The 12,552-nt window shown below is 39.2% G+C and overlaps 1 protein-coding gene across 1 annotated transcript in view; it reads left to right on the forward strand.

Moving 5' to 3' along the window:
* Nucleotides 1–392: 392 nt before the first annotated feature.
* Nucleotides 393–12,552, forward strand: part of TAB3 (TGF-beta activated kinase 1 (MAP3K7) binding protein 3) — a gene marked incomplete at its 3' end in the record, with an annotated part of 53,789 nt that continues 41,629 nt past the window's right edge. The window contains exon 1 of the mRNA XM_080910800.1: nucleotides 393–480. The remainder of the gene's footprint in view (nucleotides 481–12,552) is intronic.

Genomic DNA, 12,552 nt, shown 5'->3' on the forward strand with positions numbered 1-12,552 from the left:
AAGCGGCAGACCCACGGTCTTGCGCAGGCGCACTGTTTCCCACGTGCGGGGGGGGCCCCAGCTCCGACCTAGGCGAGCATTCGCGGGGGTTCATTTATCACCTTTCCTGTGGGAACCCCGCCCTCCAGTTCCTATGGGTAAAGCCTCGCGAGATCGCCTACGGCAGGCCCGGGCGGTGCCATCTTTGTGTCTGGCGAGCGAAGGCGCCCTACGGAAGCCCTGAAGCCGGCAGCTCTTTGGCCAACCTCTCCCCGAGACCGGATCCAGGAAATACGAGGCGGGCTTCAGTGGGAGGGACGCGGCGAGGGAGGAGGAGGCAAGGGGGCGGCGGCAGCGGCGGCTCACACCGGATCTGCCCTCGGCGCGGCGCGCACCGAAGGGGGTTCGGCCGGGGAAGTGGCGCCCGCCCGGACCCCCCGTGGGAGCCTGTGGACAGACTGAGGGCCAGGCAGACGAGCTTGGAGAGACAGCGAGGGCTCGGTGAGTGGTGGCAGGGAGGCCCAGCACCTGCCCGAGGCCAGGACTTTCGGGGTGCCCTGGGGTCGTCCTAGTGACCCCGCGCCCACGACGTTGGGCGTGTGCGAGACTGCGGGTGTTGGCGGGGCTCGCCTCGGCCTCTGGCTCTTAGCCCGTCCGGGTAAGTACCTGGCTGCGGGAGATTTGCGCAGGGCCTGTCGTGGCGGCTGCGCCCGCCCGGACGCCCCGAACGCCCCGAGGGCCGAGGGGAGAGGGAGTGGCTGCGGGCTGAGGGTGGAGGGGCTTGATCGCTATCTGCGCTCACGTGAAAGGGAATGATGCGGTTCCTCCTGGGCTCCTGGACATCATGCAGAATGCACCTCTATGGACAGGTTTGAAGTCCCGGTAACGCGTATGGGGATTAAGGCTCGCAGAACTAAGGCTAGTTCTCCTGAAGGTATTGGGACATGTGCACAAGGTTGTGACAGTAGTGACTGTCGTGGAAGAGGTTTGCAAATAATTGTTGGCTGATATTGAGTAAAGCTAAGACATTGCGTCCTTTTAAAGATGACACTGAACAGCCGTCCTCCGAGGTCCAACAACAGATTAGAGTTGGTCCTAGTTGGAGTTTTATAGTTTAGTACCGAGTACCTGCTTATAAAGTAGAATAAGTAGGATGGGTGGAGGTAAGATGTAGGCAAGGTGAAGGAGAAAGTAAGCTTCACAATAAAGAACCAAGTTTAGGCTCAAGGCTTGTCGAACTATAAAGCACTTGTCTGTTCTGAAACATAACATTTAAATTTCCTGTTAGTGGTGCAAGGTAGGGCTCTTCAGTTGTGGTCTTCAGTACCCTTTGTCAATCTTTGTCATTTATTATATATTTACTTAAGAGTTTATAAGAGGAAAGGAAGTAGTAGTATAAGAACAACTTGATGAACCAAGCTTGCTATGTATTTGGTGGTGGGATCTGGGCTGGGGGGGAGTTTTCTTTTTTGCTTTATGAATGATTTGTAGGACTGTAAAAAAACACATTTAAAAAGGAAAGAAGTTTCTGGATTTTTTTATTAAATGGAGGTTTAACTGTATAATCAATTACTACATCATCTTCTGTGGTAACTTTTTTTTCAATGAACACTGAAGTGTGCAAGCACTTCTTAAATTCTACACATACATACTTTTCAGTCGGTGGGTTATATAATTTTTACAGATGTAGAGTCCCCCTCCCCTTTCTCCTAGAACTTGTTTAATCAAGGCAAAGTTCACTTTAGTGAAGGTAGATATTAAATATGTGATTACCGTGGTTATAGGGCATAATGAATGTTCCGCCGTCACCTTGGCTTTTTTCTGTTATTTGACATATTAATTTCTTTAATTGTATTTGCAGTCACTGGGCTTGGTAGGCAGTATGAATTTTAATTTAATCTTCCTAGTTTCTCCATGTTAAATATAATGTCTGTTACACAGATAGCAGCATACAACTTCAGTATTTTTCTGTGGCTGAGGTTATATAGCCTGTAAACAGCAAAGCTAGAACTCAGATTCTTGTATATCTAAGTTTAGAACACATGTACTTTCTACATATGTATATATGTTTATGTGCTGATACAAATTTCTTGAAGGTGGAAATTTTTTTATTGTAAAGAAATCATTCAATTCTGTTGAAGGTTTTCATGTGTCTTTAACAAAAGATAATCTCAAATATTTTTGTTTTCCTTTTAGATGTATCCATTATCTGGACAGAAGTACTATTTGAGCTAATGTTTAAAGATTCTAAATAGCTAGTATTGACCTCTACCTGAAATTCATGGTTTTGGTAACTTCACCTTCTACTTCAAAGAGTAAATGTTGTATCTTCTCTGATGTTGGATTATATTTATAATTGCACTACTAAAGTAAAGTAGCAGCCTCAGTTTGCTTTACAGGAGTTTGGCGATAACATATAGTTACCTTTTTAGACCTCAGTACAGTATTTGTTAGGCTATTTTGCTGTTCTTCTTTGTATTTAGTTCCAAAGTTTTAGGGTTAGATTGTGTTTTGCAGAAAATGTGGCTAATATGAGGACAAGCAACATCATCTCTTATGGGCCTAGGGGTGAACAGATTTTAGATCTTCCAGAGCAGCAAGTTTCTGAGCCATTGGGACACTTTGCAGAGGTGTTAGGTTGGTGAAGGCATCGCTTTTGGCTCCCACTGGTCTCTGCTGTTGGGTCTCCTGACGTGCTGTTGAGCTCTGTTGAGCTCGTTGTCCTACCTCTTATCTCTGTTCAAGAGACAGGCCCCACATCTGGGTAGAGTTCAGCTGGAAGAACAGCCAGAGCAGTTGGGGGTGGGGCAGGGTGGAAGACACCTAAGTGGTGCTCATCCTCCAGCAGGTCATTTGGACAGAGTTAATTATGTGGTTAATTACCTTTGGCTGGAAATTCTAGAAATGCTTTGCAGTTCGGGATTTTTTTAAAGGTATAAGTTATTTTAGAAGCCTTCCTGGAGCAGACCTGTCTCATAGACACTGAAAAGGATTTCTGAGTTACTCAGTCTGGGTATGTGTTCTATGGAGTATGGGACAGGTTTAAATAGCACTTTGTAATCTTGATGGACAATCTTTGGGCTGAAGGAGCAAGTTTTTAATTATAGTTGTACTCTCAAGAAAGAGTTCAATATACTTTACTTGGGAAGGTAATTACTCCTGGTATTTGGTCTCTTAGAGTGGAAAATATTAACAAATGAGAACACCTACCTAGAAGTAAATAGAAAACTTTTCTGACATAATTTATATCATCACTACATGGAAAAACAGGCACAGCAGGAAATTGTATATATCTAGAAGCTTATTTTCATACCTTTGTCATAACTATTAATATCATAATCATGAATATTAGTCTAGAAGTAGGAAATATCAGTCTAGATTTAAGGAAATATCTGAAACTTTCCAACTGAATATTTAACAGCATTTTTGTAATTTAATTAATTGAGAGCTCTATTGGTTACTATCCAACTGTCCAGAATCTCACTTTTCTTCTTGCTTAAAGTCGTTGAGCTTGTATTCCATCCTTTTTTGATGGTTTGCTGCCTTCACTTGGGTCTTTAGTTCTCAGTTGATCTTGGGGTCTTTTGCAGGGTGCATGAAAAATGAAGAGGACTACAAAGCCTTTAAGCCCATCCCTCTGGTCTGAATTCTTTTACCCTAGCAAGTCAATAGGAATGCCGTTAAGACCCCATAACCTACCAGTTTGTGTCTTTAAAAGGAGAATGAGAATAACAGATTGAGGGAGGCAGTGTCCAGACTCTTGCTATGGTTTCCTGTCTCCCTTCTCCTTAAGAGTCAAGGAACTAAGTTTATAGAAGCCAGTGTGCTGCAGAAGTGGGCAGTGTTCCCTCTCCTCTTCACCACCCACCCCACTCTCAGTTGTTTCATTCTCTCCTTTAAGCAATCACCGCAACTTCTGTCCTTCTAACTAGCTTTGGCCTTCATCCTCTCTGATCTCTCCCCTACCCCCAGCTCTGACTTCTGTCCTTTTTCATGCCCTTTCTCCTGCACTGCTTTGATCAGATCTTAAGGAATCTCAGACTGTTTTCTTAGTGAGGGAAGATTTTCTTATACTTCCAGAATTTAATAGGGCAGGGTTACTTGGTATGGTACTGAGTTGGCATGCTAAATGGGTTTTCCCATAGAACCATTGCTCACCAAGCTTAGTGTTTAGTATACTTGTTACCTTATGGATGTTTAAGTTTTCATGGATTGGTTCAGAAATGTACTATATTTATCATTGTTTCCCAGGAAGCCCATGTTTGAGGTTCAAATGTATGATTTTAAAAGCACAGCAAGGCATGTGTGAAGTGGAAATTTCTGGTTTCTTTGGCGACTCAGTTGTGTCATATGAAGTTTTTATGGAAACTGTGCCTTTCCTTTCCACCACCTCTGGTGGGTGGTGGGCTAGAAGAGAGGGTAAAACATTTAAGTGCCCATATTAAAAGTAGGTCTTGAAAAATATAAACCTACATAGCTCTACATATGAATTCAAAGTGATCTCAACAGTGTGCACAAGACTTGTACAAGCTCAATACGGGACAAATCCCAGGAGTTGGGCACAAAAAGTATTGGTAATTGTTTTAGCTGTTAGGAGAAACAGAGTTAGTTTTTTCTAACAGTAGACCCTGATACGTTAATTACACTCCAGTAAAAGGCTACACATCCAGGAGTATTTGGGGAGCACACATTGGTTTTGCTAGGATTTTCTTTTAAAGGACATGAGGGAATCCGGGAAGAGTTGGTAGAGGGAAAGTGAACATGATCAGAACATACTCTTTTTATAAGGTGCCTTGTGTTCCAGAAATTGTTGGAGGTTATCTGCTTTTTCTGAGAATAGTAGTTAGCCCACCTTTGACTATCCAAATTTAATGTAGTTATGCTGATGGGATGGCTCTTCTAGGAAATAAACTGATAAAGTCGTTTTAAAGTCTATAGCTTTTGAAAATGTGTATTTATACATATGAGAGCTTTGCCAGCATGTGTGTCTGTGCACCGCCTGCCCCAGTTGACCAGAAGGCATTTAGGTCCCTGGAGAATGAAGTTAAAGAAAGTTATCAGATGCCATGTGGAACTGGGAATTGAACTTTTAGGATGTCAGTGAAATTATTTTGAATTTGGGTACATATTTTTTAAAAAAATGATTTGTTTCATCTCAACTTAATGTTTGTTATTAAAGCATATGTTATGGTGGTGTTAGAACAACAGTTCTTGTTTGTCATAAAAGAGTTAATCTTGTTTGCACTGTTTCTTGGCCATCCTGGTGTTATTTACTTTGTTTTTCTTATCTATCGATAAGAAGGTTTTAAAATAAAGCTTTATTAGTCTGCTGTGATACATGCTGTAAATGGTTGTGGTATTGAGATGATTAAATGAGAGATTCCAAAATAAGCAAAGCCAAACTTATTTTGTACTTGTTCTAAACAAATGTATTGAGCCTTAGCTTGCTTGAAGGAAATAGTCTGATAAAAGTCAAGATGAGCCTGTTCCAGGCCATTCTTGTTTGAAAACTGAATTTCACTTTATACCCTCTGTTCATTTTAAGTTTATCAAATTCTCTAATTATATACAGAATATGATGGTCAAAAACAAATCTGCAAAATTCTCCAACTGCTAGATCTTTAGACACAGACTAGCACTGTGTTTTGGGCAAATTGCTTAATCTCTGACCTGTTTCCTCAGTTTTGAAATGAGGATGATGTGGTATTTACCTCGTGAGCATTAAATGGGCCAGAGGATACATTATATTTAAAGCATGACTAGCAATGGTAAATGCATAGAAGGATTGTTTTTGCTATTAACATTGTCATTATTGTTAATACTTGACCTTCCTTTGGAGAGGATAGCCTTTCTATTGTGGTAGGAATAACTGTGAAAGATGTCTTTAGCTTCTTGATAGTAACCGTGAAGCCAAAGCTTCTGGAGGGGCCCAGACTCCATACATAATAACTGCTGGATCTACTCACAAGTGCTCACAGTTCAGGAAACCCATAGAATATTAAGAATTCTGGCAAGAATAAAATAAAGACTATTTGATGTATGAGCAAAATAGGATTGAGTAACTATTTTCTTTATTAAAATTTAATGATAATTGGCATCAATAAAGTTAGAGTCTGTAGAAAGGGAGCCTCAATTTCTATAAGGTCTATAAATACATTTTTTTAAATTTGAAATGTACTGCACTTTCCCATAGGGGGAAAATTATATGGTGTTCTGCTTTTCAGGCCAGTTCAGCATATCTGAATTTGAATATTGATAGTACTGTAAAAACTAACTTTGTCTATGACAGTGTATCAGCAAAAACATTCATGCAGAACATCAGGTACTAAAAGATTATGGATGTAGCTTTGCAGAAGAGACAGTGGGCCCCTCCTTCTGCATGAACAGCAAAGATACACCATGCCTTGAGGAAGAGCTTTCTTTTCTGGTGGAGGTTATGAATAGGATAAGTAATGGCAAGAGCCATTCACATGTATTCTCAGAAGTCTGTACTGACTAGTAAAGTGGCTATGACTACCAGCTATGCATCCAGAGTGCCTGCCTCCACATCCCTGTTCCACTACTGACAGAACGTCTCATCTATACAGTATAAGTAGAATGGTACTTTCCTTACAAGGTTTGTGGAAGCATTAAGTGTATTGGTAATGGGTGAAATACATAAAACCATATCTTTCTGGAAGGTGGATGTTAGATATTCATCTTTGTTACACTTTACTGTTTTAGAATGTCTAGAACACCCTGCTCTACTTGATTGTCGACTGCCTGTCTCTGGTGTACCTTAAATAGTATTCTCTCCAGAGAGAAGTGGATTTAGATTCCTCATTTTTATTTTGATCCAAATTGAGATAAGTTTTGTTTTGTTTTCGGCCTTTTGGGTTTGATGGTATAATGTTAGGAAAGTAGCTAGCATTTAAAAACTCCTTTCTGGGGGCTCTCTGTTAGATCTCCCCCTTATTGCCACCCCACTCCACTGCCAGTAGCTGGTTTTATAAAGGTCCAGATCACCTCAAATGTACCTCAGCACCCATCTACAGCAGAGTAGCACTATGTATATCCTTTTCCTTCCTTATCTAATAGCCATAGATCCCACAGCAATATTGAATAGGATACACAGTTAAAGGGATGGCTCTTCCTACTGCATATATTAAACAAAAAACTCCCTTTAGTCTCTGGCCAGCCTAGACTAGAAGGAGTTTCTATTTAACAAACAAGCAAGCAAAAATAACAGCATGGACAGAGAGATGGCTCAGTAGAGAAAACCTTTGCTGTGCCAGTGTGAGGGAGGGCTTGACTTCAAATTTCAAACCTACATAAGGTTGGGTGCCAAACTAGCCAGATAGCTCAGTGGGTAAAAGTTCTTGCTATGCAAGCGTGACCATCTGAGTTTGATACTCTGGACCCATGTAAAGGTGGAAGGAAAGACCTTCACAAGCATGCTGTGGCATGCACACATACTCTCCAGAATAAACAAACCAATAAATAACTGCTTTAAAATCTTTTAAAAGTCTGTTTTATAGTCTCACCCCCTCTTCATTAGGTGGACATGGAAACTTGCTTGTGTCCTGTTGAGGTATACATTTCACAGTTTTTAGTGCCTTTTACAAAACTATTTATTTTTTCTTTCATTCATTTATTGTTTTAGAACATCTTTAGACTTAAATTTGCAGAAATAATATAAATTGCCCACATACTCTTCATCCAGTCCTGCCCTGTTTGTCAAAACTAAAACTGTATTACTCAAGCTGCAGTTTAATTTTTATCATTTTCCCTCACTACTACCCTTTTTTGTTCCAAGATGTCATGTTGCATTTAGTTATGAAATAGGTGACTTTTTTACATGTATTTATTTCTTCTGTATGTGTGCAAATAACAGCATTTGTGTGGAGATCAGAGACCACGTGGGGCTCCATACTCTCCTTCCATATGAGTCTCCAGGTTTGAATTCAGATCATTAGACAAAGTGGAAGTGGTCTTTTCTTTAAACTCACTGAACAATTTTACTGGCACCATTTTTAATTTTTTTGCATTTACATCATTGTTATCTCCATTTTGTTAGGAAAAATATTGCTGTAAAAGCATTCTGTGATTTATTCTTCAGTTTTAATGCAGGTTCTGAAAGGCTAGGTGTTTCCTCTATGGTTAGCAAAGCCAGAGATTCATCTTAGCACTGAACTTTATACTCTGAAATAATAAAAGGTGAGAGTCCTCGTTAGATTTGTAGTTGAAACTAAGCACATTTATCATTTAAAACCATCTCCACAAGATTAAATGGGCAATTTGTATTGTTGGTGTTTGATCTTGTTAGCTTCAGAGTGTGACAAGGCATTCTTTTAAAAGTATAAGCATGCTTATTTGTTGACATAGATATAAATTGGGATGAACTGGAGAATTTAATTTTTAAGGAGTTATGATTTAATAGGAAACTAGTATAATCATTTAAAGTCAACAGTTAACACATTTGATTGTTTATATAAACTTTTAGAAAACCCTATGTTTCAATCAATCAGTGATTGATTTCGTTTTAAACATTTCTTTAGAGATTCCTTCCATATGTGGAGATTCCCTTATTCCGAATTTTTAAAAATGCTTTAATTTTACTGTCAAAGTCAACTTGGTGTAAACAGAAAGTTATCTAGTAGACCGCATATCACAGAGTTTACAGAGTCTTATCTTTTCTGCCACAGAAATAACTTGGCCTTTACTCATGAATGGCAAAGTAGTTTGGGGTTGGTTGGGTGGAAATGTTTCAGATAAATATGGTGTATATTGAGAGATGCCTTAGAACTTAGCAAATTAGGAAGGGTAGATATAAGTTAGTAATGCCAGGTGTTTTGTACTTACTCAGATCTTTTTATAACCTTGGACAAATCATCTAGCTCTAAAGAACCTTGGTTTCTGTATTTGTAAAATTAAGGGATTTAACTAGCTGTGTCAATCTATTACCTTCCAAAATTTATAAAATACTCTTAACAGAAAACTACAAGATGGCTCTAGATCTTTATGAATCAACACTTGTCACTGTTATTAGACAGAAATCAGTTAATCCTATTGGACTCAAATAGTTTCCAGCCAACATTCAGAGTTTCTTATTTTGACACCTGTGTAAATATTTTTGGTTATTGGCATTTTATTCTTGAAATGATAATTATTTTAATTTTGTTCTGAAACACTGGATATCAAGCTTTTTGCTTTCAAGGTCCTTAAAAAACTTTGGAAAATGTAGTTTTCAGCTCTTAAAAACAACTAGTAGACTCCCTTAGAGCTTTAATAGAAAGTGCACCTTATCCATAGTGAACTGCTCAGTGAATTTCCATTAGCCAAGCACACATTTGTGTATCAGCCCATAGAGTAGTAAACTAAGTAGTAGCAACTATGAATGAAGTCTTGCCTCCCGTGGTATACCAAATGCTAGTCTTTACGTTTACCGCCACAGGTGAATTTTGCCTACTTTTACACTTAATATGAATGGGATTGGGTTGTACCCTTTTCTGTCTAATTTCTTTGGAGTAAGATAGAGCTTGAAAAAGGAATCAGTGTACAGTTCTAGCCTAGTCTTATTACTGTATGCTTCCTTGTGTGAATATATCACTATTTATTGCTGATGGACACTGGTGGAGTGTCAATGTTTGAGAAGAATAGGCAGATTTCTTAAAAGAGGTTTTTCAGTGATGATTATTTCTCTTAGTGCTGAGATTATAGGAGGAATAAGAGGTGTCTTCTTGAATTATGAACATTTAATAATTTTTTTACTTTTGAGACAGGGTTTTACTATGCAGCTCTACAGAGATCCACTTCTCTCTGCTTCTCAGTGCTGACATTGCAGATGAGTAACACCATGCCTAGCTTAACACAATTCTAAAAATCTTTAAAACTTTAGTATGCAAATCTCATGGAGAATATCAGTATTTTAGCTAAATGTTATAGTTAGAGGTCTTTCATAACTCTCGGGTATATATAATACCTTGTCTCTTGTCACTTGCCCATTTGTGGTTCTTTATTATGTGCTGGAAATGAGCTCTTGCTAATTACAAATACATTCTGCCACTGTGTGATGTGTTCTTCCATTTCTTATGAGTCTTTTCAGAATAAAAATGTCTCCTTTTTAATATAGTTAATATTTTCCTTTATGTGTAAAGTACACACAGATTTCAGTTTAAACCATTTTCTCCTATCATGATTTTAAAGATTATTTTCTCACATCTGGAAGCTTTGCAGCTTTGGTATTTACACAAATATCCAGTGATTCTGTTCTTGTCTCCATATGGATAGCAAGATGTCCCTGCACATAGTTTTCCATACTGTTGAGAAGAATTAAATATGCATCTGTATCATTGTTCTGTTTCTGTTCTCTCTGTTCCCTTTGTATCTCCTTGTTCTGACACCACACTGTCTTGTTTATTAAAGCTTCATACTACGTCTCAGTAGTCAGTAGAACAAGTTCTTCTACCTTGTCCTCAGAACATCTTGGCTGTTCTCAGCCCTTCACACATTTATATGAATTTTAGTATCATGTTACAAAGACATACATGCATATATGCATACACAGTCTGTTAATGCTTTAATTATGATTGTAGGGGTGCTCAACATTTGTGGAGAAATGACATCTTTGTTTTCAACTTCATTAACATTGAACATTACTCAATTTATTTTTTCTCTATATTTATAATCTCCAGAAACTTTCATTCTGATATATTTGGTATTTTCATGTTACTGTATATAATGCTTGTAGAAAATGTAAATGCATTTGTTTACATTTTTATGCTGACCTTATATGTAATCATTGAGTTATTGGGTATGTAATCATTACCCTTAGTACTTATCTTTGAAATCATTTACTAGGTAGTTAACCATCTTTATCTGCCAATACAGGAAATTTTATTTTTATCTTTCAAATTTTTATATGATTTTTGTGTTACTGCACTGGTTAATTCTCTAATACTGACTAGAAGTAGTATTAGTGGGAATGGATTTTATTCCCTTTCTCAAAGCATTTACCATTTCTGCACTAATTAAAATATTTGTGTTTCACATGGTACAAACTCACTGATAAGTGGATATTAGCCCCAAAACTCGGATTACTCAAGATACAATTCACAGACCACATGAAGCTCAAGAGGGAAGACCAAAGTGTGGATGCTTCAGCCCTTCTGAGAAAGGGAAACAAAAATATTCACAGGAGGCAAAATTTGAAGCAGAGACTAAAGCAAAGGCCATCCAGAGACTGCCCTACCTGGGGATCCATCCCATATACAGACACCAAACCCAGACTATGTTGCTGATGCCACGAAGTACATGCTGACAGGAGCCTGATATATCTGTCTCCTGAGAGGCTCTGCCAGAGCATGACAAATACAGAGGTGGATGCTCACAGCCAACCATTAAACTGAGAATGGAGTCTCCAATGGTGGAGTTAGAGAAGGGATTGAAGGAGCCTAAGGGGTTTACAACCCCATAAGAACAGCAATACCAAGCAATCAGAGCTCCCAGGGATTAAACCACTATGCAAAGAGCAGACATGGAGGGACCCAAGACTCCAGCTGCACATGTAGCAGAGGATGGCATCGTTGGGCATCAGTGGGAGGAGAAGCCCTTTGTCCTGCCAAGACTCGCCCCAGGGGAGGGGGATGTCAGGGCAGGAAAGGAGGCAGGATGGGGTGGGGTAGGGGAGCACCCTCATAGAAGCAGGGAGTGGGGTGGGATAGGGGATTTATGTAGGGGAAATTGGGAAAGGGGATAACATTTGAAATGTAAATAAAATATATCTAATAAAAAAGAAAAATATATATGTGTGTTTATTTTTTCCTGGCTTTTTTAAAAATAAGGAAGCTTTGGTTTGTTCTTAGATTGGTAAACATTTATATTATTAGTGATGGGATTTCATCAGGTGTTCTTTCTGGCAAAATAACCATATCATTATGTTCTTCAAATCAAATTTATTGATTACTAGTCAGTAAATCAACTTTACAACCCAGTCGGGTCAATAAAACAGTTTTCTTTTACATTACTTGGAAATTTCAGACCTTTGTTCATGAGTAAGATTGCCTTGAATAACATATTTTTGTATTCCTGTCAAATTTTAAGAGTTTTATAGCAGTTTTTGTTGTTTTTTTTTTTTTTTTCTGGTGTTGGACATTGAACCAGTGAGTCCTGCAAGAAAAAGTGCTCTTAAACACTGAGCCATGTCTCCAGCCCCTTGCATTATATTTAGAATCTCACTGGTTCTATCCTAGGTGTCTGGGTCCCAGCCCTCTAGACAGTGTCACGGGTGGGCTCCCTCTAGTGGCTTGGGTTTCAAGTTGAACTAATCATTTGTTGGCCACCCGCAAGTTCTGTGCCACTTTTACCCCAGCACATCTTGCAGGCAGGACAAATTGTAGGTCAGAGGTTTTTTTGTCTGGGTGACCTAGTCCCTCCACTGGAAACTCTGCCTGGTTACAGATGATGGCCAGTTCAGGCTCGATATCCTCCATTACTAGGGGTCTTCTGTAGAGTCCTAGGGTCACCCTCAAAGACTCTAGGGAATTTCCATTGCCCTAGGTCTCTACCACATTCCCGAAATGTACCCCAGTTCCA

The sequence above is a fragment of the Micromys minutus genome, assembly GCF_963924665.1.
Source record: "Micromys minutus genome assembly, chromosome: X".
Classification (NCBI taxonomy): Eukaryota; Metazoa; Chordata; class Mammalia; order Rodentia; family Muridae; genus Micromys; species Micromys minutus.